Source organism: Pseudoliparis swirei, chromosome 4 (genome assembly GCF_029220125.1).
Source record: "Pseudoliparis swirei isolate HS2019 ecotype Mariana Trench chromosome 4, NWPU_hadal_v1, whole genome shotgun sequence".
Lineage (NCBI taxonomy): Eukaryota > Metazoa > Chordata > Actinopteri > Perciformes > Liparidae > Pseudoliparis > Pseudoliparis swirei.
Window position 1 is genome coordinate 22,721,306 of NC_079391.1, and position 23,190 is coordinate 22,744,495.

A 23,190-nucleotide genomic window follows, 5' to 3' on the forward strand; every position below is an offset into this window, starting at 1 on the left:
TATTTCACATTTGAAAATATAAGCCAGTTTGAATGGACCTGATGCAGCTGAAAACATAAATAATACCATTGTTAATATGTTTTACAGCCACAGTAAAACAGATTTCTGTGGAGTTGGCCTGGTTGATGCCCACTGTGAATGTATTGATACTTTCCATTTTCCTTGTGCTCGCCCAACACTGACTGCCGGAAATGCCACCGCTCGTATTGTTGCTACTGCTCTCATTAACAAGACCACGGCTTATGCTGCTTCCAGTCAACACCGCGAATGTTCCTTTTTAGGTAATCGTTACAAATTCTCATACTTTTGTACGATTTTCTTGTCTGTAGAATTCCCGTCTGGCTTCACAGTCCCACAAACTGCATCCACAGTTAAAGCAGTGAGTTGACAAGAACAACAACACTGTGTCCAATCTTCTCATTTCATATCAGGAAGGACACTGGTTTACCTTAAGTAATACTGAGTCAAGGACTTGACTTGATTTCACTGATGTCATTACGAGGTCACATTTCAGTGTGTAATATGATATAAATTCGGTCACGCCCCCCTCCCCCTCACTGTCTGTGAGTGGGACCCTTGTTTGTGCTTTTAAGCTAGCGTGGTTCCTTTGTGCCCGACACAACATGATGGATGGTCCCATCCTTTGCAAATGTTTTATTGCATCTGTCATTAGCCAAAGGTGGCGCAGGCGTACTGTAAGAATTTGCATGTGTGTGAACACACCACACTGCAGGAAATCAGATATAAACACACACACACACACACAATTTAATCTCCTCTTGCACGTCTACAGGTATGCAGCCTTTTGTGCGGCCACAAACTCAAAGCTGAACCTCGAATCAATGCCCTGCACAATAGCGGTGTTGAGAAAAGGGGAGGGGGGGGGGGGGGGGGTCATGCGTGTGCATTGTACACAAAGTGGTATGTTATATCTCGATGCACACCGCACTGGGCTGTCCCAACTGCTCTTTAATGGGGAACACATTTTACACGAGGCACGGGGAGAGCGACACAAAAGTTATAATTTCCTCTGTGAAAATAACCCAGATGATGTCATTGGCTGTTATCTCAGCTTGGGCTTCAAGGCTACACATTTCTACCATAAAGACTTGAAGTTACAGAGTGGGGATGTGACACACTCGCAGTCTGGCGTTTGACAGACATGTTGTTGTGTGCTTCAAAAAGATGCTATTAAGTTGCAGTATGGACTGTAGTCAGGGTAGTTTGGGCTCGGACCAATTAGATTTTTTTTTTGTTGCAAGCCTCCCATTTATGGATTTGCAATGTGAAACAGTTTGAATCCCTCTTTAATGCATCTTTTGCCCTTGCTTTCCATTACCGCCCTCGCTGCAGATGCCCCGTGACAGTCAGTAGCCAGTTAAAGTCACCCAAACCGAGCATTAAATCACAGCGCTGTCCTGGGAGGCCAAATGTGTCGCACATCGTGGCCACAGTCAGAATTGTCACATGAAAGGCCCGAACCTAAGACTCCCCCATACACAAATATTACTGTGCCGCAATTTTATATTTTTTTATTCCAGAGCATCACAAACACGCCAAAGGTACACTTTGTTTTATTAAACAATTAGAGTAATTAGTCCCAATACAAATGTACAAGACTTGGTGTCCACAGCGATGCTCGCGGCTCTGTGACCACAGAGGCACAGCGGTGGTTCGAGCCCCGTCCTCACGTCAGTATGCTAAGCAGCTGATGTTGACGTCATACGTAAGCCCCCATATACACGTCCATGCCTTTGTGCCACACACACACACACACACACACACACGCACCTAGGAGAGTGTACGTGTCTTTCCATGTTTCAAACCAACGCGGCACTTTCAACCAGGTAGCCGGTGTTTGTTTCCTCGATTCTTGTGGAGTTACTGTGAAGTTACATTTGTTATATTCGCGACATGTTTATGTCTCTTGTGTATTTTACTTAGTTTACTTGCGCATTTAAGCCCAACCAAACCTAAGCCTGCGATGAACTAACCTCAGAGAGCTCGCTCAGCCAGAACACGTGAAAACTGGGAGAACCCCCCCCCCATTGCACAAGTCCGAACAGAGACGGGACTGTTGAGTGTCTCCTTCCCGAGTCATGTCATTAAAGGCCAAGAGTAAATACAACTTTGCAGGTGCAGCTCTGCCTTCAGACTTTACAAATCTAATCAATCCGTTAAGACTTCACAAGCTCCACGTCCGCCCCGAAGGTCCATCGGGAGGTCACAGCATCGGCCTCTGCCTCCAGCAGGAAATATAGCTGTCGCTGCTCCGTTTATAAATCTGGACACGGTGTTGTCTTCTGGGTGGAGGTTTGTCGTCCCCCCCTCCTCCCCCCCGCTCCCCCCTGTCTGTGTTGCTGTGTTTAGGGCTGCTGCAGTAGCCCAAGGTGAGTTTCAGAGTTATAGATGTGCAGCAGCCTCTTCCTTGCTACTGTTTTGTTATTTTGACCCTGCACCAAAAGGTCTTTTCGAATATCAGATCTCGTCGTCCTGGATGTTTTTCAGGGAGGCCTCATGCAACATGAATAGGGGTGGCACATTTTATTGAAGTTTGATTTAAAGAGAGGGGGGGGGGGGGTAAAGATGGAGGACAGAGAGGGGGAAGAAAAGGCAGCCGGGAAAGAGAAGGATGTTGTCATAAATTATTTTACTCATATCCAGCTCCGCCGATGTATGTTGTATTGGTAAATAATGCATCACCCCAGCGCATAATTAGGACAACAGCACACTTCTTTCCCCTCACTCACACTTCCATCATTTGATTCCTCCTCCTCTGTAATGGACGTGCAGGAAACCTGATTGCTCAGTGAAAAATAAATTTAAAATAGTACGCTAAATGACCTTTAAGCACTGCTGCTATTCGTGCACGTTTTTCCTCTTCTTTTTAAATTCATGTTCACATCCAAATGATATAGGTTATCATGTGAATGCTCATTATCATTTAGACGCCAAATAAGCGAGAGGTAATGTGTCCTAGAACACAGGAGGCGCCCCGGTAATGTTTATTTGCCGGTGATGTACATGTGCATTGGCTCCTCAGATTCATTACAGTTCGGAAAACGGCGAAGCCATTGATTCTAATGCAATGTGACAAAATGCAAAGCCTGTTAAAAGAAATGCGGGGGGAAAGAAAAAAAGAGACTGGAAAGAAGAGGAGGTTATTATTTAATATATGTGTCTGACTGTGTGTATGTGTGTGCGCGTCTTCCTCTCTCGTCTTTCTTAGGCGGGAGATAACACCTTTTGGAGGAACTGCCTTGAAGCATTATCCCCCAGACAGGATACATGGCTAATCTTCGGCTTTGAGCCATTACGCTACATTTATCTGTGACCCCCTCTCTCTTTATATCATTACAGTTAAAGTCCATAAAAGTGTGTTTAGACAAAGATGAAGGCATTACCTGCTCAGAAACCCCAAGTGCTATTAGAGGCTTAGGCCCCTGCCGATGTGCACTGGATATTAAATATCCTTTATCTTAAATGCTCGCTCGCTCGCTGCTCTCTGGGTAAGCTGATATCTCACTCGGCCCTGCCTTATATTGCCATAGGCGTAATAAATACACAGATATCAATGGGCCAAGTTCGTCCCGGTCTCAAACGATTATGTGAGGCATGCCTCCCTGTAGTGGGAGTAGCAGGAGAGCTTTTATTTATTTCCGTGGGAGGCTAAGGACAGATATAGTTACAAAGTCAGACAGAGCGGAGGAGCAGAGGTGGATGTCTGCTGAACTGAGGGGACAGGCCGAGCCACCCAGACCTTGGGCACACACACACACACACACACACATACACACACTGGTACACACACCCCCACAGACACACAAACACACATACACGCTTTTGCACACGTGTATACATAAACAGATGTGCACATCAGAATCAGAATCAGAATCAGAAACAGGTTTATTGCCAAAGAATGTTTTTGGTGGAAGGTGCAACATTTGGACATGACAAACAAGGAGGAAGAGGGAGGAGGAGGAAGAGGAAGGTAGTCCTGGGGTGACAGGGTCATGATGGACTATACAGATTGCGCGTGGGGAAAATACCATGGCATAATGGCATAATATCCCATGGTGACCAATACTTAATGTACACATGCACAATCATCATCATCTTCATCAGACGAGTATCTCAGAGGGAAAAGGGAGGGACGGAGCGGTGCAGAGGACAAAGGGTCGACTTTATTGTCTTAGGGACATTTGTAACGGACACCGAATCTTCCTCCAGTTAAGGTCTTATTCTTTGTAAAGAGACACTCCTCTGCAGGGCACAGAAACGTGAGAGCCGAGTCTTTACCCCCGCGATGTTATCACGCCGGAGCACTCGGCCCAGAGTTATGGCAGATTAAAAATGTGGAGTTCCTCATGTGGTGGGGTTGCAGATATCCCCGCGGCAGTGTCGATCCGCGGTGTCAACGCATCGGACACGAATGTGCCCCACGTCGTTCTCCTCTTCGTTTGTTTTTTGGAGATTCAGGACTGATGGGGTAAAAAAAGAAAAAGTACGTTCAAAAGGCAACAACACGCCCAAATGGTCTGCGACGTTCGGCCAAACATCTGCTTCTCGTTCAGCCACCGGTTGTCTCGGCGTGTCGAGATGTCCCATTTGATAGCTTTAGCCCGAGTGCAGTCGCACTGGATGCGCTCCTCAGACGGCTGCATGCTGTGCCCGGTGTGAGCCGCTGGACATAGTGAACACTCCGGTCCAGTTGAATTTTTCGAGTTCAATTTGAAATGTGGTTCTTTCTAGTCTTCTGATCTAACAGCGTAGTTTCTCCGCGCCTTTTTAAGCTCAAGATCACTGTTGTTTGTATTAGTTTTTTATGACCTCACTAGATTAGCCGAGCCGACAACCTCCTTTTTCCCCTTACGGACCACGGTAATACTTCCTACAGCTGCTCGAGGGCAATTGAACATACTGTACATTTTGTTTTTGGGGGACCTGCTGTAGCAACGGATGCTCTCATCAGCAGCTTTGTGAGGCCGTAGTCATAGCGACAGCGCTGCTTTGAGCTAAATGCTAACATAGGTATGATCTACAAAGATAATATGGACACTGTGATACTTTTTTGGTTTAGATATGAAGAATTAAGTGGCACAGAACCTAAATTAGAGCAAAGGCTGGAATGGTATTAGTTTGATCAGAAACCATGGCGGCAGACAATTAGAATGTTGATCGTAGGTGGACCAAGAAAGACCCGTGTGCCGTGGAACTTTTTATAAAAATAATGCGGCCTCTATTATAAAAGCTAATAACATTCTAATGACGAGGAAGCACTCACAAAGCAGTCCCTTGCTTACAAAGACAAAATCTCTACTAAAAACACGCGAACAAAAACTGGACCCATACACAAAGTGAACTGCTTTTAGAACTAAATTAAATAGAATTGCAATTTAGGACCCAAATACGAGTTTTTTCTATTTGTGATTTTTGTCTGTGCTCTTTTCAGAGATTTTTTGGGGGATGGGGCTCAAACAAGGTCCCATACTTCCGCAGATAAACAACGGTGTTGACTGTCACGACATACCTACATACTGTATGTTTTTATGTTTTGTGATGAATAAATGCTTCAAGCCAAGCTTGGGGGGGGGGGGGGGTGGGGGTGCGGACAAAAAGCACAACAAGCTGTTTAGAGCATGCATTCCATTGTTGTCCAAGGGACATTTAATCAGACAAACTCTGGAGGAATTGAGTTGTATTCCACTACATAACGAGACCTATCTTTAGATCGTTATGTAAATTCAGTTTCCGGGCGCATGTTCATCATGCAATAACACTTAAGCCATTGTCTTTCTTTCACTCTAATGAGGCTAACAAAGCAGACCCACTTTCTTCAGGTTTCCCTTCCCTTTAAAAAAGAAAAAATCTCATCCTCACGTGTGCTCCAACCCCCTCCCCCTCCTCCTCCCCCTCCTCCTCCTCCTGCTCCTCCTCCTGCTCCTATGCACCGAGTCACTTTCACAACTTTCATTACCTCTCTGAGGGCAGGCGGAGCTAGCTGGCAGGGGAGATGGGTGTCTATCTCCTAGCTATAACCCATGGTCCCCAGGGTGTGGAGGTCAATGAGATTAACCTATAGCTCCTTTTCTTTTCTTTTTTCCTTCATTACACACTCCAAATTACACCCACTTACAGAAGAGGGAAAGGAAGAGGGAATCCTATATGGGCTGATATCTATTTAAAATCTAATCCCTTTGGGTGAACTGCTCAGCCTTTCCATTTCTCTTATGTTTCTGCCTATTGCCTCCGGGCTCCGCTGTGCCGTGGTGCGCTGTGGCGCCGTTCAGGAAGGTGCTATAACCTCGCCCCGGTTCGTATTAACTTTAGATTCATCTGCACTAACAGAGGAGACACTTAAGATTACAACTCCCTCTTTTCTGTTGTTATTCCTCGGTTAAACATTACAGACTCGCGGCCTATTGCTCTGTTGCCACAAAGCTAACCGCTCCACTTTGATTATTTCCTGTGGATTCCTTTTGGCTGTACCTTGAGGCACACCACGTGTTTTCTGAAACAGAGATGTGTTCAGGTTCACCTTTTTTCTTGGAAGTCAATTTCGCCGAGCCACGTTCCTCGACCAAAATACCTCTAAGTGTACGGGCCGGGACGGAAACGACGTGGATTCATGACGGTTTAGGGTTTCCTCTCCCAGCAGCTGATGTTGAATCTGGAGAACGCAGCGTTTGATGCCGACCTCTCAGTTCACACGTAGTATCGCGTGCGGTGCCTCTAAATCTCACTGCCTTCCTCCACACTGTTTGTTCTTCTGTCTAACTCAGGCCCGACGCTTTAAAGGTCCCATACTTATCAGATTTCATGATATTCTTTTTTCTTTCTTGGCTTAGTATAAGAATAATGTTCTTTGTGATGTTTCACAAATTCATATACACTAGTCAGACAATAAGGTAAACACGTGCGCTATAAACAATGTCTGGCGAACAGAGCTTTGATATGCGTGTGTGTGTGTGTGTGTGTGTGTGTGTTTGCGTGACGACTAACAGGAGTTTGGTCCAAATCATCTGTTCCCAAACTGCAGGTGCACTGGTCAACTCAACTGTAAGTATGTCATATGTCAATGGGCGGCCGTCTGGAAAATGACAGCGTATACAAAACACAGGAAAACTGCTTAGATAAAGAGGAAGTTGAAACAAACCACCAGGGGTTTGACAGATGTACAGGACGTATATAGTGGACGGGGAACTCACTGCTAGTTGGTGTGCAGCCTTGCATGCAATCCAACTCGGCCTGCGACGATGATTCACTTACTTCAAAGACCTTTTATCGTGAGGTGTTTACATTAATTTGTCCACCCCCTGTTGTTTAGTTAAAAGGCTATTTATCGAGCGTATTCCAACGTGTTCGCAGACAGAACAACCGCAATGCTGCGCCCCGATTGGCTGATGTCCCCGGCTTGTCTTAATTGAAAGGAAGCAAACCTGCTGACTGCGGGACTTTGCAGATCAAATGCTCCAAAGTGGCCAATCAGAAGCGAGTCCCAACTGTGATGTGTTTTCCTTGGGAACTGAAAATCGGAAGGCGGCTTAAAAATGCAGAAGCAGTTTGAAATAGCAATAAATTTAATGTTTGCGTGAAACAGTATGTGCTGTAGTGAAACATATTAATTATAACATCAAATGTCTCTGTGTAATGAGACAGTGATGAACCGACAAACCTGACCCGACTGCTATACGGAGCGTTTTAAGGGTCGTTCATTTTCTTGAGCTCCTTGTTTCGATTTTCCTGCCTCACTTACAGGCTCTACGCTAGCTACCCAAAACAGTGGCAGGAAATGTTTGCCACTAGCCGGTGAGCTGCAAGCTAAAACGCCAGATATTCCCATCAGGAGTGGACATTCATTATGTAAACTGAAACATGACTCCAAATGAAAGCTAATATTTTTGGGGTTTTCTGATGGACATTCAGTTATGCTGCTGAAATATGCTCGACATGTTATCCTTACATAACGATAGGGTATGTCGGTGTTGGCCCGTCCCATTGGCCTAAAAAAAAAAATCATCATTCATATGGAACTCTGAGGCCTGCTTATTAAAATGCAGTTGAAGTTACCACCATTGACCACATGTGTCGTCAAAACAGCCATAACTGAAATCTGAAGGACTGTAACTTTAAATTGTATGTCAATATATATGGCCATAAATGTGTACGGACCACAGAAAAATTAGTTTTTCCTCAGGATCCATCACGAGCTGGGACAAGCTGCTTAAACTGATCATGTAGTTTTAATTATGTATTCATCCACTCAGCTGATGTTTTAGGGACCATCTACATTTGTCATACTGACCAAATATCTTATCCTCCATCAGTGGCCACTCGTCTTCAAGCTCCGTCCACTTGTGGCGTATCTGAGCCAGAGGCCTCCAGCGACAGGCTGCGCATTAATCATCATTAACTTTACAGTTCGGAGGTCAACCCGAATCGGAAGCCGCCGTGAAACAATAGGAAGCCATGTTCAATATTATCTTAACATTAGCGATGATGAGCAAACGTGCATGTGTGTCGGCGGGCACGTCTGAAGGTTCATCAGCCGGGGGATGGTGTGACTGATAGAGCGTCATTGCGGTGGGTGTGACGGAGTAGGCAGCAACCCCGGCTCATGTAACTTCCTGGTTATGAATAGCCTCTGTGGAAAGGTCAACGCCATGACAACCCTGTGATGGATGTCACTGACGTCCAATTAAATCCTTCAAAAAGAAAAAAGAAAAAAAGGCGCCTCGGAGGCTCTCGTGTGTGCTTATTAAATATAAAACAGCTAAATCAAAAGTCTGAGGGCCCGCTTGTCTGTGCTTAATGCCGACTAGGACAACCAAGAGCATTTTTTGTATTCCTCAATTATTCATGTTTTTGATGAGGGGGGTCAATAAGGGAAAGAGCACTCGTTATGAATGTTTGGAGCTAAGCGCAAAGGTCACACACATACACACACACACACACAAACACACCTACACACACACAAATACACATCTTTTCTGACGTTTCTAACAATTTTCTCCTTGGATAAATAGAGAAGAGAAAAGAACAGCACTTCCATGCTTTGAGGAATGCAAATATTTGTCGCCAGGTTGTTGAGGCTTTCGCTTTGTACCCGTCTCTCTTTCTCGCCTGCCCCCCCCCCCCCCCCCACCTCTCTAAACGCACACACAGCCTCTGCTTTGAGAAAACTGGGACAGACAGGCAAGTCATGAGGATGCACTTTTTTATTTTCTCTTATATTTCTGTATGATTTGGCCCTTTAAAAACTTCCAAGTACTTCCACAAGTGCATGTGCACGTAGACACACCCGGCCGCTCGCTCGGACTCGGGCCGCCCAGCCGCAGTTTCCTTCCTCGAGTCCAACAGTAAAAGTCCTCTCACTTTTAAAGCCTACCTTTGGTTGAACTTATGCTTTTTCTTTTTTTCCCCCATGTCTTGTGTATCCACTCTGAAATTATAGATGGGGATAATAATAATAATGTCATTTTGTACCGGAATCTTAGTCATTACCTGCAGTAAAGTGCTTCTAATTGATACCACCAGAGAGATAATGATTACAATGCCCTCCAGGAACATATTATTGCAATATTAACCTTTGTATATACTTTTATGCAGAAGACTCTGGCACATTAAGGGATCTCTAAATCTTACTTGTGCGGTGTAATGCCATTACAAAAGAATGGATACTCGGAGGTGTGCCCTTTTCCTGATTAAGTGTGTCCAGGGGTTTGCAGCCATCTCCAGGAAATGGATGACATGGAAGTGCAATTTCCAGCGTCTCTCTCTCTCTCTTTTCTTATGGTATGAAGCCTCTCTTTCGCACGCACTGGATAACCTCTCTCCCGTATTCTCGGACAGGCGCGCCTCAGCAACCGGGCGCGTTTGTGCGTTTTCACGTAAAAAAAACATCCGCCTTCGCGACAGCGTGCTCATTGTTGTTCACATCCCAATAACGTTTGACCAACACACTGCACAGCTGCTGCTGTGCCACACTCGGCTGTACGCCGCCCCCTCAAAGACGGCATCCAAAAACCGGAGGATATTTTTGGAAACAACGCCTTTGCCATGATAATTGGCCCACGCCGAGGCCTCTAAACATCGACCGTGCTGCGATTCTTCCTCTCAACGCCGCAGCGTGAATCCGACAGCCGCCGTGCGGTTGGTTCCTCGGTACACCTTGGCTCATGGCGGTTCGACCTGATGTCTTAGAGAAGCAAAAAGGGCAGCAGCGGCGAGTTGATATGGAAGAGGAAATCCTGTGAGCAGAAAGAGGGAAGAAGGACCTTTGGTTAAGATATGTCTCTCCACAGCAAAGACCAGACTACTACTGACACAGGGCAAATGAAAATAAATTAATTCAGTGAGGACTGCGGTTTTAAGTCTGTCTGTGTGAGTGTGTCCGTATGTGTGTGTGTGTGTTTGTGAGTCTGCGTGTCTAACCCATGACACAGTCCAAAACTGGCTTTTTAAGACCTGGTGACACAGGACAGGAAATTGGGATATCTGAATACTCTGGAGGCCTCTTGGCTTGGCCTCACACATGCCCGGGCCCTTGACCCCCCTCCCTCCCACACACATACACATAATCCCCTCCCTCCCTCCCTTCCCCCCCTCTCCTCTCCTCTCATCTCCTCGCCATCCACCTCCTTGCAGTAGCAGGCCTCAGCCTCTGGTGGGCACTGTACTGAGCACAGGTCTGAAGGCCTGACCCGGGCAGGATCACAGTGATGGGGTCTTGGCGGAGGCATGTTTGTGGCAGTCAAATATGAAGTCATGATGGGGTGAAGTGGTAACTGGATTCATGCAATATGAGTGCATTTTTACATGACTGCATGTTTTCAGAGTATTTACAGTTTGGGCAGTTGGAGGACTTGTTGGTGCTTAATGGTTTGTCCCTAAGTTTAATAAATTGTAGCGTCTTTTAAATAGAGCAATATGTTTTGGTTTTAGACATTTCTTTCATTACCTCCAATGAAAATTGGTTATTTTTTTACGTGAGGCCCTTCATCATTCGGAAAACCTTGGATACCGGGTTGCGTTTCTGTCTTAAAAGAACAAAAAGACTTGTATTGTATGTATGGAACAATTATACTCTCTAAATATATATATATAAAATATGTATACGGAAGTAAGAAGTGGTACAGGCTGTGAAACAATGTTGTTTATAACACTAAGGACACGGTATATTTTATATTAACAATAAAAGCAGAAAATGGATTGAATTTTGGAGGTCAGGTTTTGGAAGCCAACGCATAATAAAATATGTGACATAGGACAGACATGGTGAAGGTCCTGTGTTTGTTCGACCCATCCGTCCACCCATACCCCCTCCCAACACAGACTGTGTCTCTCCTTATACGTAGTCAGCTGACTCCTCACTCGGAGGAAATTTATATATAAATTATAGTGCATTACTTATTGCCAGCATGAGTACGAACAGTGAATGAGAGCAGCCTGGATGGTGCTGTACATTTAGAAAATCCATCGTTGGATTCAATTCAGCGTTATTCTTCTCTGTATTGACCGATTCCGGGGAGGCAACACGCAAAGAATTGACACATTTGTAAAAGAGGCCTGTGGTAAAGTCCATTGGGCTGGCTGCCTTTGAGAAACCCCGAGTCTCCATAGAGTTGCTTCTGCTGCAGTCGGGTGAGTAAATTGCTGAGTATGCGTGTTCTCCAGGTATGGAAGTAACAGATGATATACACTTAGTCTTGCTACGTTAGTCTTCTTCTTGGTTACTTTTGCTTATTTTATGTTTTTAAAAACTACTTTTCTTTTTCTTTTTTACCCACAGCAAGTCAAACCTGTTCTAGAGTAAAAAGACAAAAAGTTACGATAGACCGTGAGAATGGAATAAAAAGGCAGCAAGGATCTGCAGGTTTAAGCAGGTGGGAACAATAACCCCAATAAATAACTTTGTGCGTGCCATGCTGTGTGTGATAGCCGTGCAACTGATGTTTGCGTTCATATACATATCTTTGGGCTGCGACCATCTTGGATTTTGTATTTTGCTTTCTTGGTGCTTTCATGTGTTGGCTTTGCTTTTTAATTGATACTGCTTTTTAGTATGTGGTCATTTTGGTTTGTCCATCTCACCTTCATGTTTTCTGGTTAAATAGTGTAACGGTGCGTTCACACCAAAAGCGAAACTATTTTTTCGCGCGACCGAATCCCATGAAAAGTCAACGTACAGACGCGTGTGGCTGCGATAGACAATTTTCGCCCCGAGTTGAAATATTTCAACTTTGAGGCGGTCATCTCGCAACTCGGGCCAATCAGCTCTTGAGTTCCGCTCTCGTAGCGCTGGAAGCGGAAGTCTTTCAGACGTAACAGTAACTTCATCGGTGAAAGTGACCGAGCTGAGTGAGCCTACGGGTGATGTCATGAACCCAAACACGAGGGCGTTAGTGTGTGAGATGTCCACAACAAATATAAAGCAGAACTAGTGGTTAGTTATTCTGGTGGATGAAGGAGTTGATAACGGTCTTTACGGAGACGAGACACAGAGATAAGCCCCGCCCCTCGCGGAGCGTCTCAACGCTTATGGTGAGAACACGGTGAATGGTCGAGCGAGTAAACTCACGCGTTTTGGGCGACGCGAAAAATAGTTTAGCTTTTGGTGTGAACGCACCTTAAGACTGTAATGAGGAGTTACGATTCTGTATTTATAATTGATATAAGCAGGCTGCCAATGTGTCCGTCAATTGAAAAATAATTTATTATTGGATTCTAAACAAGGGTGACGTGGTGTTGTTCCACTAGACAAGTGTTTCATTTCAACCCTCTAAAACACCAAGCAGTTTGGGTGCATTTTGAGCTCCATTGAAATTTTTTCTTGATTTTCACTGCAACATAAAAGTTGTGCACCTCTATGGAAACAGCATAACCACGACTCGGTAGAGAGAGAAATGAAAAATGTTCTGCAGTATAACACAATTACATTGCCATAAATCATGCAATAGTAATTTATTTGAAAAGAATTGGCAAACAATGAAATCTCTACATCCAATATTTTTGTTACAAATTAAACTAAAAGGAGGCCGAACATATTTTAAGTTATTAAGTTATTCATACATTTTAACAACGTCTCGTTTCCTGGATTTCTGGTCACGTGACAATCATGGCTTCCTGGTTGCGCTGACAAGCTCAGATTTTAGTGTTTTTTACAGGATCTGTTTCAAGTAAACAGTTTATTTGGGGCGAAATTTGAAATGAGACGTATATCAATTTAGGCCTGAATTTCCGTTCCGTTTTCTGATGCTCATTACACGTGATGTGTTCAAGGATCGTCGTAAATATCACAATCTGCTGAATATGATTTAGCTAGGACCAATGGTGTATGATGATTTTTTAGGAAAAAATATGCTTTTACATTCGGCGAGCTTTCTGGTTCAGAGGTTTAATTCAATTTAATTCGTGACATGTAACATTTTGTATCTCTTAAAATAAAAAATGTAAGACTTTGACCTCAGTTCACCAGCACTTTTACCTTTGCTTTAGTGAAATGTTTTAACACCGAAAAACTATATTCTCGTGCTCTTTCCGTCCCTGATGTTTCTTATGCGCTCCTTCGCCTCATCGGGTCCAATCAAAGATTGTTTAATAACCAGAAACCGTTTTAGTGAGACACAACCTTGAAACGCGGTATGGATCCTTGACCTGCTTTGAGTCCAGTCGGGGTCTCTGGGCTTCTCGCCTGAAAACCTTGACTACACGGCCTTCACAACAGACTGACTGGGCACCACTGCTCTGTTTTTCAGCAGTAGAATACTGCACCACTGTGTCAAGCCTGTGACATGGTCAAGGGTACAACAGCTGTATTTATCGTGTCGGTGGTAGTGCCAGTTGCATTTGTCCAGCAGTGTTTACTCTCTGCTATACGTCCTCACCCGCTTCACTGCATCCTCAGCTCAATCGAGCAGCTGTACCTGTTTCTTATTTCCAAGGCTAAAAGATGGCCTGGAAAGATAGATTTTGTTGTTGTGTGTGTGTGTGCTTTGTATTCATAGTTGTAACACAAGGCCCACTTGTCCTTGACTGCTTGTTACAAATAACCCACATAATTCCCACAGGCTCAGAGATAATTCACTGATAATTTAAGGCACTGGTACTGTGTAGCATTTCTCCCCGAACGCACAAAGAAATCAGCACATTCCTTTGTTGTTCTCGCATTGTTTCCCTGCTGCTCCCGAGCTGACACTAACCTAGTAAAGCGTCTCTTTTGTTCTGGGTAACGGGAGACTGTTGCTGAAGTGTACACAGAGGTTAGCGTGACTGAGCCCTTTTGTGGTGGGGCAGCACCTCGGACTTTATCCGCCGCTTAACTTCCCTTTTCACTGCGGAGGTGCATTATCGTCTGATTTAAAGAAGTGCTGCTGAATCAGGTCAAGGAGGTGCTTGATATTGTCAGCGAGGTGAAAATGAATAAAAAAGGGCCTGTAGCGCCAATGTTCACTCGCAAGTTTTACCAAGAAAAGGAAAAAAATTATTACATTTACTCTGACACTGAAACCGTTTTATACCAATAATAGCAATGCATATTCTTACTTAATGCAATTTCCCAGGACCTACTCTATGGTGGAGTATTCCTGTACTGGGGCACTAGAAAGAGATTAATTTGAGTGGTAGTCTTCCCACAAGGGATTCAATGTAATCCCTACAGAGCATTAGAGAAAAGGAAACAAGAAGGAGGAACGGACCGGAAAAGAAGTGCAGAGAAAAGGGAAAGTAAAGGGAAGGAGGAGAGAGCAGGAGGATATGGGCGAACACAGGGGGAGAGGAGTAATCACGTGTGTCCGGCGGAGGTCACCACTGGTCTGCAGGTTCTAATTATGTGCTAATAGCCACTGAGGAGGTCATTTGGAGCCATTAGCCAGTGCCTGTAGGTAGTTAACGGCCCACAGCATAACCCAGCCTCCTTAATGTTCCCTGCGAGGCCGTTAGCGCTCTGTCACCAGCCAGCTAGCTGCCTCGTTACTGCGATTAGAAACCAATTGATAGGTGATAGTAAAATATGATAGCACACTATCCAGAAAATATGGACTCTGGTGGAAAGGTGAGAGAACAGGAGACAGCGAGTGGCAGTGTTTGAGAGCACCTACCCGCAGGGGGAGAAGCAGACGTCACTTTGAAAGGGCTACAACTGAGAGAAACTAAACTGAAAAAGTTGAGCCTAATCTGGAACTGATTAAAACGCTCAGATGTTGTCACCGTGGGTTTATTGAATGCACCGTGGGGTGAGTCGGTGAGAAGATGAAATATTACTTTTTAACATTTGGGGGGTTAGGGTTAGGTTAGTGGGTTTTGAGTGCTGTCCTAATCAACGAATTATGGCTTTAACTAAGAAGGTAATCCATCATCAGTAAAACACATGTTTGGCACGGATTGGTCTGACTTTTGCATCACGTTTGGACATGTCAGGGACAGCGTGTGTCTTTTCTTCATTCACAGGAAACGAACAGTTTACGCTTGTTGCAATCACGTGAATAATATTACACGCAAAATTCAGATGGAGGACAGGAAGTGAAGAACAGTGCACATTGTAAAAGGAGAAAAGTGAATACATAAAGGTTGGTAGAACCAGGTCGCCAGAAAATAGATCCCGACAAAATGAAGATGAGTGATTTTTCCCACAACTGGACTGATTTCATACCTGCAAACTTGTCACCTTTCGGCGAAATTCGCCGTTTTGAAATCAAAATAGGTCATCCACGTGAATGGTGTAGAACCAAAGAGTTTTTGTTTTGGGCTAGGGGGGGCTGTCAACTGGCTGGCCGGCGTTTATGAGATTGGAGTGATGCTGTCTGCACGCAATACGCTGCGCAACGCTCTCACAGCGAGTGGCGTTAAGTTGCGAAGCTTTTGAGACCGTCTTCAGCTTTTATAAAAAAAATATATTATTCTATTAATACTGTAGATAAATATACCAGTATCATATTCATGGTATATCGTATTCATGGTATTGTATTGAATTCTGGTATCGGGTATCATGATATTTATGGCAGGTATTGTATAGAAGTTATAATTTTAGGATCGTGACAACCAGGTAGAGGAAGGAACAGACTCATGGAACAGAATCATGGAACAGACTCCAAGCTCAGCAGAGCACACAAGTAAAAAAAAAAAAGGAAGTTAATTCATGACTATTCATATTATATATAATGACAATGTAAAGTTGTTATTACTATTATTAGGGCCCGATCACTGAATTATTCAGAGGACCTTTTTTCTTAAAATGTTTGTTATTATTATTTAGATTTGCGGTCAGAACAATCAAGACCGTAGTTATAAAAGCTTTGAGGTGTCATCATATTCATTAAATGTGTTGTAGCTCTGACATCTATTGCTTCTGTCCATCTTGGGACAGGAATCCTCCTCTGTTGCTCTCCTGAAGGCTTCTTCCATTTTTTTCCTGTGAAATACCTCTTTTTTTGGGGGGAGTTTTTCATGATCTGATGGGAGGTCCTCAGAGTGCTTTACAATCTGTACATACGACATGTATCTACAGATTGTAAAACCCTCTGAAGCAAATTTGTAATTCGTGATTCTGGGCATGACATTTTACAGATTTACAAGAGTCTAGAGGCTCACAGCTACTTTGTGTATGTTGGGTCCACGACCTCGAAACTAAAGTAGCAGTGAACGACCGCCTTCTTGTTCTTGCCCGGGCAGCTAGCATCGTGAAAAACAAATCTCCTAATAAATAGCTAACCCGCTTTCTCCCCAATAAAACCATGAAAGAAAACACAGGCCGTGGTGGTAATATTGCCGTAAACATAACCATCCACCTCTACAATATTATGAGCCTTTGTTGATTTATTCTGCAGCTAGTGTTTCACTGTTTTAGCTAGCGATACCCCGGTAGCGAAGTAGCTAGTTAGCTAAAACTGCAAAACACTAGCAGGCAGATAATATTGCAGATGTGTCTGGCCACATTTCTGGCAATATTACCAACATGGTCTGTGTTTTTTAGTTTTGTAGTTAGCAAAATGGCTCCTTTAGACGTAGTTTTAAAAAAAAATCTGTAGACTATCTGTTGTCGTTTCTCTGTGAGCTTTTTAAACTTCTCACTTTTATGTAAAACTATTTCCGGGACTCGGAAGTAGCCCTGTTTTTTTTTAAACAAATGTTTCAGTTGGAACAGTGAAAAACAGTGAAAAACATCATGCATTATTGCTGCAGCATTGCACCTGCACCCTGTTGACTGCCCTCCATCCAGACAGCACGTCGATATGCTTTACTGCGTCTTTTACTTAGTTTTAACCCTTGTGTTGCCTTCGGGTCAATTTGACCCGATTCAATGTTTCACCCTCCTGTCGCTTTCGGGTCAATATGACCCGATTCAATGTTTAACCCTCCTGTTACCTTTATATTTACTAACATATTTTACCCTTCAGGTCAATATGACCCCAGCTATTAAAATCTCCAGAAAATTATTAGAATTAATATTGTTATCCAAGTTTAAGTGTGAGGTACTTTATGTTTGTTTGTTGACTCCCGAAAGAACACCGACATTAAACATTGAATCGGGTCAAATTGACCCGAAGGCGACAGGAGGGTTAAATATTGAATCGGGTCAAAATGACCCGAAGGCAACACAAGGGTTAAGGGTTTACTTGTGCAACAAAACGACTTGGTTAGGTTTTGGCAATAGATGTGTTACTATTTGTAAAAGCTACTACACAGAACTCTCATTTTGTGTTGACTTTGGTGGTCCCTGTGGACAAAAGTGGTAGTGTGTCTGATATTCCCTTTAGAAAATCTCTCATTTGACTTCGGCAAGTTCTGAAAGTCCCTGGTTCTCCCGTTGTCCTGTGCCTCCAGTCCCTCCAGCGGGCCCAGCATTATGGCCTGGGTCTCCAGCAGGGGCGTGGTGTCGGTGTTGACACGTCTTGACCACGCCCACGTGTGAGACAGGACATGTATACCATTGAAGGATCTTGTAATGCGTCTTTTGTTATACAGCATCTTTGGCAGTGTCTCTCTCTGTATACCATGTCAGCTTTCTCTGACCATCTAATAGTGACGACCCCCCAACAAAATCCCGGCACTGCGATTTTTAAAGAATGCAAAAGATTGTTTTAACAACACTTACTGCCGTTCTGAAGTTGATTCCATATCTCCCTCAAGATAAACAAGTGCATGCATGAGATGAACACAACGTTTATTTTCCCTTAGTCATGGATTGCAAAATAAATCAAATCAGTACCAAAAAACGGATAGACCTACCATGCAGATCGTTGCTCCTAATCAATTGGAGTCAGATGTTTTCACTTAGACATATTTCTGCTCCGGGCGGCCGTTGATTCATATGATTTAAATTAAAATCACACTGGTTTACAAGTCAAAGGCAGTATACTTCCTGCTCACAGACATTCATCAACCCCAGACAAGTTTGAACTTGAGTGTACGCTCTGTCCTGGCAAATAAAGAGAAATACAGTGCTTCCTGAAGAATCACAGATTTGTCCGTGATGAAATCTCCAGGCCGGGCTGTAAATATTTGCCTGTGCTGTATTTGTGTGAGCGTTTCATTAACGATCCGAGCTGACAAACATGCACACCCATTGACCTCAGTCATCAAGGGAGGGCCCGAGACAGTAGTGTGTATTTAGTGTGTATTTGTTGAAAACGTAAACGCCTCACATGAGGGATTGATGTCACCGGCGGAGGAGACGACTGCAGTGGAAATGAATCTGGTGTGCTGAGCGTTTTCCATCGCCCGGCGCTCCTGGCTCTTATTTGAGGGCCCTGTCACAACTTGAAAGTGTAATTGATACAAATTATAAAGTTTAATTTTTGAAAGTTTACAGTCACAGAGGGTTCAGAGCTCCGGATTGTTTAAAATTGCACTCCCTTTTTCGGTTAAAGAAGGATAGTCTGAACACATTTTGTTCATCAAAGGGTTGTTACAAATTAGACTTTGAGAAACTCAATTTGAGTGGAAAAGAAAAGCATTTCTCTTTTTTTCCTCTGGAGGGGGAGGGGGTGTGTGGGTGGGGGCGAGAGTCTCCACTGTGTTTGCATTTAAATATAAACCGGGCATAATATCTGGCTTTCAATGCACATGCAGTCATACGGGGCACAAACACAGAGGCACACGCTGCACATGGCATATGCCCATACCCCCCCCACCCCACCCCACCCGTCCTCCACTTCATCATTTGGTCGTTCCGTCTAAACTGGCACAGGCGACGGCATGAAACAGCTCTTAGATTGTTGCGTCTACTCTCTAATAGTTGAAATTAGCAATAAGGCCTCTGGAGATGTCGAAGCACAGGCGGGCATGTTGTAAATCTGGGGTCTGGTGAGGGGAGGATGGTGGAGGGGGGGGGGGGGGGGACAGAAAGTCAGACGAAGATGGCCAGAGCAATGAAATAACATCTTCATTTATCTGAGAAGTGAACAGTGGCCGGTCTGTTTTTTTGGAGCACGCTGTCTTGGATGACTCCTAAGCAGAGCGGCAAAGAGCAGAGCCATCTTCAGCTGCTAGTCACTAACATGGCAGTAATAAGGCAGTGATGACCCTCCCAGGACTGGCAGCCAACACTCCCTCTGCCTCCCATCCCTTCGGTACAAACACACACACACACACACACACACAAACACTCGGAACAGACACGAATATCTCTCTTGATAAATATCGACTTCCCTGCCTGCACATTCATTTAGCATTAAACGCAACCACACATTCAGGAGGTTCAAATACAACAACAACAAAAACTTTAAAAACTTAAAAACACACGAAAATATTAAACATGAATTGACTCACTGGAGGGTAATCAATGAGAGCAACAACAAAAAAGGGGCTAACTATTTATTCGTAGACCTTAATGCACAGGCCCTGTTGCACCTGTTGCAAATGAGACCCGTTTCCTGTCCGTCTGCTATACCCTATCGTTCACTACTCCCATGCAGTATGGTAAAATACAAGTAAAAACAGAGAAGAAAAAATCACTAATGTGCTTTCACGCAATTAGGTTTCCCGCAGCAGCCTAGAGAGGACTGCAGGATTTAGACTGGGATTAAGTTTTTCTGAACATGTTAAATGGCAGATGAAGCTGCACACTTGCCTGTCAACACATATATAAAAAACACTAATGCGTATGAAGCTGATGCTGGGATTTAAATCCTCTCAGGTGGGTTGAGCCCCTTGTTAGTGATCATTAGCCGGCAAAAAGGAACCACGGATATTTTTTCAACATTTCCACGGAACCCATTCACAGTTGCTTGTATCGCCTTAAAAGCCCCCCTATCCGTGTGTAGCTCATAACAGTTTCGTACTCAGAATGAAATTCATTCAAGCCACCGAGATCCATGTCAGCCTCCACAATGCGGCACGGCGAAGACTTTTTGCGTGGCTACTTACACATATATGGTGGCGTGCGTGTGAGGGTGCCGACCCTCGCTGCTGTGCATTGTTGGAAATTTGCATGCTTAAGTCCATATGGCAACTTCCTTTTGACCTGCTTTCCCATCCCCGATGCATTGTCAGGCCTGTCAGCCGATAAAGAATCACTTGACTTGCTATAACAAGTTCAAAAGGAGCTGATGACGCGCTGTTGATCCATGGAGAATCGTCAAAAGGAACACCCCTACTGCTCGCTGCTATCACTCCCATAGAGATAGCCATAATATTGATGGGGGAACGGTTATGCTAATTTCTTTAGGGGAGGAAAACTTTTTTGTAATTTTTTTTTATGTTTGAAAATGCTCAAAGAAAGAAAGAAGGAAAGGAAAGAAAGAGGAACAAAATGGCATACGCATTAAACTGAATTCCATATACCCATTTAAAGGAGTAGCATGAGAATCAGATTTTCATAGTGCATAATGAATGTGGAGCATCTCTTAAAGAGGAAGACGTGTTTTGTCTGGGAAGGAGAAGAAAGCACATATTTAGGCTATTTATTAACGTCTCAGTGAACACACACACACACACACAGACTCATCAGTGGGAAAATATCATTAAAAAGGCACACATAATACTAATACAAGTATCAATAAGTCCAAAGAAGGAATGAAGAGAGGCTGTTTCTATTTAACCCGTTTTTGTATCTCAATACACATGATAACAATTATGTTTTGTATTTGCCAAAAAGTTAAAAAAGAAGGAAAAACAGAAGAGTATATATATATCTTCTCTGAACAGCAGTTTAAGAAACAGGCTTCAGCACATTCCCAAACCTGATTCCAATTATATTATGCTGTATAAGGTGCAGATTATGTTCACCCACAGATGGAGTGTCATGTGCTCTCCCTGAGTGACCATTCACATGCGTGTATCTCTCTCTTTCTCTCTCTCTGACACATACAGCATGGCACAAGTGGCGTGGAGAGGATGATGATGAGGGTGGCTATGTGTGTATATGTTTGGGGAGGTGGGAGAGGGAAAGGGAAAGCTAAGGGGGGGGGGGGGGAGAGACAGGGCTGCCATGAATATGACCCCGGAGATATTCCATTGTGGGCCCATGTCCGGTTCCGAGGACATCCGATAGCGTCTCAGTCAGTGGCATTACTGCGTCTCTCGTTTCGACATTTTGAATAGTCGGGCTGTCTGCCGTCATCCTGCCACTAGCTGTCAGCAGCACCGTCTGTCTGTCTTATTACACTCCCTCTATATACTCATGCGCTTACATCCTAGAAAACAAGCTGTCCTTGCAGGAGAGCACTTGATACTTCTCTTTTTTGTATTTCTTTTTCTTCTTTTTCTTATTATTATTACCAAACCGTTCCCATAATTACCCCATAATCATTATATAATCCCATAACAAAGCCTCTATTGAAGTCCTGTCTTTTGTCAATGCTGGGACACTGAATCTATAATTGCATTATTCGGTCTTCTTCGACCCCCCCCCCCCCCCTTACCTACCCCCGCAAGCAAGATTTTTTAGTTGCACGAAACAGTTCGGCCTATGCCAGACGTCTTCCTCTTCGGTGTGTGTGCGTGTGTTTGCGTTGTGCGCGTGTTTTTCACGCGTCGCAAAAAAAAAGTTGTGCCAACTTCAAGTTTCGGGGTTCCTATCTGGAAATATCTGGCCCCCTCCCCCGCCACCACCACCAACAACTTTAACAACAACAAAGCAAGTATTTGCTTCTTTTGCAGACTATAGGTGCTTTCGAACATCTTTGGAGAGGTGTGTGTGTATGTGCACGTGCGTGTGTGTGTGTGCGTGAAATGCACTCATTCACAAATTGGACCAGTCGCGTTATTGATGCATCATATTTTCAAATAATTATGCTCATTCACTATTGCGCTCGCAGGAGTAAGAATAAATCGTCAATACATTGAGAGAGAGAGAGCGAGAGAAAGAGAAAGAGAGAGAGGAGGAGGGGGGGGGGGGGTCCCTGTGGAGCGTTTTTTGCCTTTGCATGCATGGGGATTGGCAACACAACGGGGCTTATTTACATTAAATACGCCACAAGGTTACAGTGCAGATAGATGAGCGTCATTTTTATCACTCATTACTTCTCTTAAGCGGTGACTGGCGCGCAGGACGCTCACGGGAGGCAGCACTCATTTATCCTGGAGTTCTTTAAGGCGAGGGAGAAGAGGGGGAAAACACTCGAAACACTTCACTTGGAAAAAAGGTAAGGAATTATACTTTTTTTGGGGTGGGGAAGTCATTTTGGCACCCGCGCGCGTGTGTGTGTTTTTTTCATTATTTAATTTCAAATTTTTTTAAATACACGGACTCGGGGTTGTTAACCGAGGAGAAGCGCGCGGTGCCCGAGCGGCGAGGCTTTGGCTGCGTGTTGGATGGCCATGTACAAGAAGGGAGCAGATTTCTGCCTTTTCTTTTTTAAATTAAAGAGTGTTGGTGGGCAGTTCAAGGTCAGAAACAAAGTAAGGTGGTTGGGAATCGGCTCCTCTTGTTTCCGTGCCACGGGAAATGTAACGACGAGGTGATTATTTCTTAAAGCGAGGTTATGTGCATCAGCTGCTTTCTTTAAAACAAATATATAAATATAGATATACACATAAACATACCCTCCGTCATCGGCGAATACCGCAAGACCCGGGCTGTATCCAGCCACTCGGCTCTGCTTTCTACAATGGAGTGCCTTTCTTTTCTCTTTTTTTTAACGGTACAATGCATTTCACCTACCAGATAGGGGGAGTCCAAGCTGAAAAGATGAAGGGAATATGCTGATGCCTGGCGATCGGCATCAATGCAAACGTTCACCTTTAAGCAGG

General features: G+C 44.1%; 1 protein-coding gene and 1 long non-coding RNA gene across 3 annotated transcripts in view; one reads left to right on the plus strand and one right to left on the minus strand.

The window, feature by feature from the left end:
- Nucleotides 1-9,203: 9,203 nt before the first annotated feature.
- On the minus strand, nucleotides 9,204-23,186 carry LOC130192324 (uncharacterized). Its single transcript, XR_008831365.1, has 2 exons — nucleotides 23,102-23,186; nucleotides 9,204-10,250 (listed from the first exon to the last, which is right to left on the minus strand). It is a non-coding gene; the product is annotated as an uncharacterized LOC130192324 (long non-coding RNA).
- The window catches only part of znf536 (zinc finger protein 536), a 217,669-nt gene continuing 216,976 nt past the window's right edge, over nucleotides 22,498-23,190 (plus strand). The window contains exon 1 of one of the 2 annotated variants that reach the window (XM_056412195.1): nucleotides 22,498-22,583. The gene's annotated coding sequence lies outside the window, so the exon portion shown is untranslated. The remainder of the gene's footprint in view (nucleotides 22,584-23,190) is intronic. The other variant, XM_056412212.1, reaches the window with a different exon arrangement.